Source organism: Acomys minous (genome assembly GCF_964271855.1).
Source record: "Acomys minous genome assembly, chromosome: 18".
In the NCBI taxonomy this organism is placed as follows: domain Eukaryota; kingdom Metazoa; phylum Chordata; class Mammalia; order Rodentia; family Muridae; genus Acomys; species Acomys minous.
Genome location: NC_140501.1, coordinates 29,868,547 through 29,877,224, shown reverse-complemented (window position 1 = coordinate 29,877,224; position 8,678 = coordinate 29,868,547).

The window sequence follows — 8,678 nt, the reverse complement described above, 5'->3', positions numbered from 1 at the left end:
AATTCATACTCCAAAAAAATAGATAAGAAATATATTAGAGCCCTAAATATTTACTCCCCAAACACAGAAGCATCCAGTTTTATAAAAGAAACATGGTTAGATTAAAATCAACCAAAGTACAGTAATAATGTGTGATTAGCACCATATTCTCTCCAGTAGACAGGAAGGACTGCAAGACAAAAATTAAAGAGAAGAACTTTGGATTTAAATGATATCATTAATAAAATGGATCCAAAGACATTTACAGGACAATCTACAGACACACCAGAAAAAGCATTTTATTCTCAGTAGACCATGGAGATTTCTTCAAGACTAACTGCATATTAGGAAACCAAGCAATCTACAGAAAAGTTAATAAAAATGAAATAACATCTTGTGTTCTGTCTATCCATAGAGGAATAAAGCCAGATACCAACGGCAATAGAAACTGCAAAAAGTACACAAACTCATGAAAAATAAGCAGTATACTACTGAATAAAAATCAGGTCAGGATATATATTAAGAAGCCAATTAAAAAATACCATGTAAAGGAATTTTAACCTAGTAACATGGTTGATTTGTCAAGAGATCATATCCAAAGACATTCTAGGTCTATGTGATCTGGCTGGAATGCAGGCACACTCTTGATTACAGAATGGTCTGATGGGAATATGGACATGACCTTAGTGTACACCTATAATTACAAACAATGACTGTAAGATTAGTTTATAAAATGAAGCAGACATTTTTAAAAGTGATCTCTAATTGAGGGGCTGACAAAGTGACGAGAGACAGATTTGACAGAATGAGTCAGAGATGGACTATGTCCAACTCTCATGAGAATAGGACAGAAAGAGAGGCTACTTAAGAGGAACACAGGGAGTGAGAGAAAATATTTTTACCAAGAGTAGATTACTGGGACAGTTTTACAGACACTAGTTGCAGAGAGAACTAGCTAGATACAGGTGAAGAGAGAATAAGCCAGAGAATGAGAAGGAGCCATAAGATTTAAACATATAGTCAGAATTAGTTTGGGGACAGAGAGCAAGTCAGTCAGAAGGCAAGGGAAGCCAGCTTGAATCAGTCACTTTGGAAAGGAGTTTAAGCCAGAACAGCTGAGTTGAACCAGCCAGTGAGAGTTCAGAGAGAGCTACAAATGCTTGGAAACTGCTCTCATCTCATGCCCTCATCTAAGAAAATACAAACAACATTTCCAACACCAAATATAGCATAAAAATGAAAACACAATGTACTGAAATTTATGAGACATGATTTAAATAGTCTTAAGGAGACCTTTTGAAAAAAATCATTTTGACCTTACATATAAAATATCTCAATTCAACAACTTAACAAGATGGGCATAAAGGACTGGGAATATGGAGAACAAACAAGACCCACAAGAAATAGATTGGAAGATGTCTAAATCAGGGCTGAAATTAATAAAAAGCAATAAATAAATAAATAAATAAATAAAATCAATTGAATAGACAGTTTGATATCTGAAAATGCTGAAATGTTTGAAAGAAAAAAGAAACAAAGCAAAAAAGAAAAGAACGAAATTTATAAAATCAGAGAAGAACAGTTAAGCATCAGAAGACATAGTAAGGTAATACAAAGAATCATAGGGATCTCTACTCTAAAGTTCTGCACTCCATCAAGTTGGAAAAACTAAAGGAAATAGGTGAATTTCTAGCTAGATGTGACCTACAAAATATGAATCAAGTGTCAATAGAGGGCTGGAGAGATGGCTCAGTGGTTAAGAGCACCATCTGTTCTGCCAAAGGTCCTGAGTTCAATTCTCAGCAACCATATGGTGGCTAACAACCATCTATAATGAGATCTGATGCCCTTTTCTGGCCTGCAGGTATAAGTACAGGCAGAACACTGTATACATAATAATAAATAAATCTTTTTTTAAAAAAGAGTCAGTAGTAATTTATATGAGCTCATAATACCAAATGACATTTCCAACAAATTCAAAATCACCACCCGACCAAAGATCTTGGATAGATTCAGTGACACATTATTCTAGATTTCCAAGGATCTAACACCAACACCTCTCAAATTATTTTGTAAGTAGAAAAGGAAAGCACACTTTCAAATGCGTTTCATGTAGCCGTTATTATCCTGATAGGAAAGCCAAACAATATACAAAAGGAAGAAAAAAATACATTCAGATGTATCTGATGTATGATGACAAAAATTTGTTAATAATTTATTTGTAAAATGATTTCAATAAGAAATTTAACTATTCACCGTGATTAAGTAAACTTCATTCTAGAGATTCTGGGATGGTTCCATATGCATAAATTAATACATGCAATACCCATACAAATAAACTTGAAGATACAAACCACATGATCATCTCATTAGATTAAGAAATAAAAATATTCACTCATGATTAAAATCCTGGAAAAGCTAAAGTTAGAACAGCGTATGTCAGTATACAATAAGCCCATAGACAACATTATGAAAACCAGAAAAATCATAGCCTTTACACTAAAATAGGAAATAAGACAGGAATTTCCACCTTTTCTTTTCAAGTTCAGAAAAAGTGCTTGAAGACTAAAAATAACATAAGAGAGGTAAATAAAGGTGAAAGAAATAGGAAAGAAAATGTCAAAATAGTTTTATTTGAAGATGATGTGACTCTCCTTTTACAAGACAATAAAGACTATTATAAAATTTCTATAGCTAATAACAGTATTCATCAAATCATCAGAATGCAAAATTAGCATGTAAAATCAGTAGTGTTCTTTTATAGAAACAAATAAACAAAGAAACACAAAACCATTGAGGTTGAAATCTGGGAAATAACATCATACAAAATAGTGTTAAAACTTCAGAATAGATCAAGTTAAATAAATAAAATAATTATATAAAACATCATTAAGATGCAAAAGGTCCATACTGACAAAGATAACAGATGATCAAAAGACTTATGCTCATGTAGTGGTAGCACTGTATCATGAAAATATCCCTCCTACCAAATGCAATATACAGATTCAATGTCCCTGTCAAAATTCTAATGGAATTCCTCAGAGAAATTGAAAAATAACTATTTAATGTCGCATAGAAACATAAATACCAGAGGATAGCCAAAACAATTCTGAAATTGGATGGTGGTGGTGGTGGTGAGTATGGTGTGGGACTGAAGGAGGAATCACCATCTTGATTTAAAGCTAAAGAGCTCTAGAAATAAAGAAAAGTAATTGCATAAAACTAGACATTAATTAGCTAAATAGAATTAAGGACCCAGGCATAAGTGCATAGACAGTCACCTAAAATTTTAAAAAGAGATCAAATATACATACTGGAGTAAAGTCAAATTCTTTAACACACTTTTGGTCAAACATGCAGCATGTAGTAGAAGTAAAGTAGATTCCATATCTTACCCTCCATAAAATTCAATTTCCAGTGAATCCAGAGCTCAAAACATAGGACCTCATACCTTTAAGGTTATAGTCACCAAAGTAGAGACTATTCTTGAACTAAATGTACATGAAAGCACTCTCTGAAAATCATTCTGATAGTGCAGACATAGACAAAATATTGATAAAAGGGCACACCTGAAACAAAAAAAAAAGCTTTTGTATAGAAAAGAACACCATAATTTGAGTGACGGGGCAGCCCACAATGTTGACTAAACTAATTTGCACCAGGTCCTGTTAATATATATTATGGTACTCAATTTAGTGTTTTTATGGCACTCCTGAGTGTGACATATCTTGGCCTCATTCACTTCTGTTTGTTTTGTCCTACTGCAATATGTTAGTTTTTGTTTTCTCTCATTATACTTCATTTAATTTTATTTTCTTATTTTAATTTAATTTATTATCAACCCTTAGAAACCTATTTGTTTTATAATGACAGGTAGAAAGGGAGTGGATTTGGATTGGAAGGTTGTTGTGGGAGAAATGGGAGGAATAGAGGGAAAACCTTTATCTGAATAAAATATGTGAGAAAAAAACATATTTTACACAACACTGAAGAGAGATCTTTGCTTTAGTGGAATAATTGATACTAGTTATCTGTTAAGAAAAATGTTGAGGATGGAGGTATGACTTGAGACATTCCAGAGACAATCTATCAGAACCATAGCAAATTTTGAATTAGTAAGCTGTGGTTCTGGTCAGCTGGGCATGAAGAGTCAGCTGTTATGGAGACCATGAACACTGAACAGAAACGTTTGCTTTACTGGAACAATTTATGCTGGTTAGCTGGAGTTGAGAAATTAGTGGTAATTAAGAAGAGATCAGCATCAATATGGTGAAACTTTTACTAAGTGTCTCCTGAGAGTAAGCACAAAGATACTGTGTTTCAGGGGCAGCCATGGAGGTATCTTGTGCAAGCAGATGAACATGATAGTGTAGAAGTGACCCTTTTGGTACTGTTCTTGAAAGGAGGAAAGGGTCATGATAAGCAGGTGAGGCTTGGCATGAAAGGCCATTGGTAATGGAGCAACTGGAGTATCAGTTAAAGCTCCAGGATTGAAGGGGTCATGCAGAAAGTTGAGGCTTTCCATCATGAAGAGAGACCAGCAGAGGTTATTTATGAACATGCAGACTGATGTCAGTGGAAGACCTCAACATTACAGAGATGCCTCTACCATGGTACAATTTCTCAGAACAGCAGCAGTGATGAGATGGAGCAAGTCTCAGCTTAGAAGGCAAACTGTGTGTGTTTCAGAGTGATGAGCCAGAGATTTGACCCAAGCCCTTTAAAGGGCAGATACCAGAAGGTCTTGAGTAAATTCCAGATATTGGAAATTGAGTTATTTACATTGTTTGAATTTGGCTTTTCTTTGTACAGATTGCAAGTGTGTCTTATCATTCCTTCTTGTAGTAAGAAAGTATTTATTTTTTTATTTTAGAGGAGTCCACAGTTAAGAGACTTTGAGTTTTAAAAGAAAATTTGAATTTAAGAGAAACTTTGGAGGCTTTGAAAAATGTTTTATTAATTCTTTGTGAGTTTCAGTACATGCACTCCTGTCCCACTCATATCCCTGTCCCTTCATATCTGCCCTTCTTGCTTGCAACTTTCCCCCAAAATAAAACACAAACAAAGACTATAAGAGCAAACCCAAAGCATAGAAAATATCTCTGTTTAGAAGCTATAGTATGTCACACTGTATTCCACAGTTCACTGTTCACACATCTTCACTTGCAAATGTTCATTGCAATGAATCATTTGTCAAGCATGACATCTTTGTGGTATAGAAATAATACCACCAATATTGGATCCTTACTAAAATTTCTCCTGGTAATCCTGTTTTCCTGTGTCATAGAGATCCTGCAGCTTTAGAAAAGGAGGACTGGCCCTTTCACAAGGTCCAACCATTTGTAGACAATATAGATTTTTGAGGTGACACAAATCAGTGCCTTTGTCATAGCTGAGCTTGTCAGCCTAGCAATAATCCCTTATTTGTCCCATCTGGGTGAGAGATCCCCAGTACTGCTCTGGCTAGCTCACCCAATACTGCCCTTTGCTGGAGGCAGGGTCAGCTGCCACTACCAACTCCACTGTGCTTCCTGGACATGTCACAGGGCCCACTTTCCTGAGTAGTGCTGCTGCTGCTGCTGCTGTTGCTGCTGCTGCTACAAGATGAAACCACCTTTCCACAGTGCTGTCTCCAGTGAGGGCTAGGGCCAGTTATGCATGGCCTCTGGACCACCTGGTCACTGGCGGCTGTCCCAAACAGAGAAGTCCCCATGTTCTCTAGTAGTATTATGAGGCACAAACATCTACACCAATCTCTGCCTCTGCATAGCCATGGACTCAGCAATGCCCCTCAGTGGTAGCTTGGACTGAGACCTCACCATGGCCCCAAGTGGGAGGGCAGGCCACTTAACAACAGGCTGCTGCTCTCCTCCCCCACCTCTTACCCCCTCTTCATGATGTTCAAGGTTCTCTACTTCTCTTTCTTTCTCATCTGATAACCACATAATTGCACATTGTGTTGGCTCCAGCTCCAGGCTGGCCATACAGCTCGTGGCCCCTGAGTGACATCCTTCATTTTTGATGTGTGACATGATGGCCAGCAAGTGTCTATGACATATCTATGCCCTGCAGTAGAGAGCAGGTCTGTGGGATTGCACAGCAATACTCTGTTCTCTTCCTCCTTCTGCACTGTGTTACTTGGATTTGATTTAATTATTATGAGTCCTAGGCATAAGACAGCTTTGCCTTCTAGCCAGCCATGAAGCTAGGATGAAGAAACCACTGACATCTGCTCTGCCCCAGCAGATACAAACATGGTGTCTCTTTGCTCATTGGCAAAGGGGAATACTGTAGAGATTTAAAGAAAATGAACTTTAAAGTGTTTGAATTTGTAGACTGTGGAATTTTTTGTAAAATATTTTATATTGTGATGTTGATATTAACATCTTTGGGACTGTGGTAGTTTGAAAACAAAATAACCTCATAGGCTCATAGTAATTGGCACTATTTGGAGCTGTATTCTTGTTAGAGTACGTGTGGCTTTGTTGCTGGAAATGTGTCAGTGGGGGCAGGCTTTGATGTATCACATCCTCAAGCCAGGCCCAGTATAGCATTCTTTTCTTCCTACTGCCTGTCTTTAAGGATGCCAAAGCCTCAGTTCCTTCTCCAGCATCATGCCTGCCTGAATGTGGACAGTTGCTGTCTTCTGGCCATGAAGATAATGGACTAAACCCATGAACTGTAAGCCAGACCCAATTAAACATTTTCCTTTATAAGAGATGCCATAACCATGATGTCCCTGCACAATAATAGAAACCCTGATTCAGACAGGCATGAACATGAAAGAAAAGACTGTGGCATAACAATGATATATGTCAACTTGGCAAGATATCAGTTGTGCTCAATAGTTTTATGTCAACTTGACAGGAGCCAAAACCATTTGAGAATAGGAATCCTCAATTACGTAAATGCTTCTATAAGATAGAATTGTAGATAAGACTCTAGGTCATTTTCTTAGTTGGTGATTAATGGTAGAGCGCCCAGCCATTTGTAGGTGATTCCACCCTGAGCTGGTGGTCTGAGGCTGAGCAAACCATGAGGAGGAATCCAGTAAGAAGCACCTTTCCATGACCTCTCTGCTCCTGACTTCAGGCTTTTGCCCTAGTTTTGATTTGCTGTCTTGACACCTTCAATAATTTACTAAGATATAGAAGTACAAACCAAAAATATATTTTCTTCTTCAACTTGCTTTTGGTCATGCTGTCTCCAAGCAACAATAAAAACTCTAACTGTGATTGAAATTGTTACCAAAATTGTGTGGTATTGACTATGTCAGATCTGACTGACCGTGTGGTTTTTGAGGCAAGTGGAAGGATTTAGCAATTTGTTCTGGTAAAGCTTTTGAGCACTAAAACCCTGATAAGCTAATCAGCACTGTTACCAAACACTCTCTGATTGAATTTAAATCTGCTCCAAGATATGGAACCCATGCTTTGCAATGGTATAGGGAACAAGTTGTCTCCAAGGGAAACTGCCTAGCTTTTGTTCTGCTAAACATACATACTATTAAACTGATATATTATACAGATATCCACAACTGGTTAAGGTGCAGAGAAAAAGAGATTGCAGAATGTTCAGCCTCAAATAGGAAATGGATGTTACATCCCTATATCCAAAGCTCAGAAACCACTGTTAAAGAATGGGCAAAAATATTTTAGGATGCACAGTAGTGATGACTACAAGAAAATAGTGGTTTTGGACACAATAATGAGGCTTTGCATGTGAACTCACTGCTTTTGTGGCAGCATACTCTATACTCAAGACTGGGCAACCCCAAGCCAGACAAATTCCCAACTTGGAGAAGGTGCTATTGACTATTGATAACTTTATGAAGAAGGAGAATCAGTTTTCCTTAAGGGTGTATCCTCTGGAAGGTCCATCACTCTGTAAGGCAGGTTTTGTACCTATCAGCATTTGGGCAGCACAAATTAGACATCATTGGTTATAGGAAAGAGAGAGAAAAGAGAAGGAGTTTGGGAAATGGGACTGAATATGATAAAAATGCATAGTGTGAAATTTCAGAGTTAATAACATTTTATTTAAATAAAAACACATAAACATTTAAAAATGATACAAAATTCATGTGTTAACTCAGGTTTCCAATTGCTTTTTAAATATATAACTTCATTCTGTAAAATAATCATGAGCATCAAGTAATACAGGGAAGAAAATTTTAGGACTCTTTAGAAATTAAAACACGTAAAAAGACTGAGAATTTTAGAAGCTGAATCATAGCCTGAGTTATCTGGTTTCTAGGCTAAAATGAAACAGAAATATATACATAAGGGCTAAATAAACTCTTGAATTTAAATATGCAACTGTTTTGTGCTAGATACTGAAATGCATTTGAGTATTTGTTGGTTTTTTCAGTTGGTGGAAATAACTTGAAAATAATCAAATAAATGTCTCAGCAAAAGAGCTCACAGAAAATGAAAGTCATTGATGCTTTCAAAACAAGAAGACAAATTGATTTATGAAAAATTCCCAATGAATAAATAAAAATTAAAGATATGCATACACATGTTAGATAAAACTAATCAGAAGCTTATGGTATATCTCAGCTGATATCTAGATATTTTAATTTATCATAGCAATATTGCTGAGGATACATAAATTTTTTGTAGGATTTTATATGCCAAGACATCACATCAGGAAACACAATCCCAGAGTCAGTGGAGTTTGTAGCATTAGGAACTAAC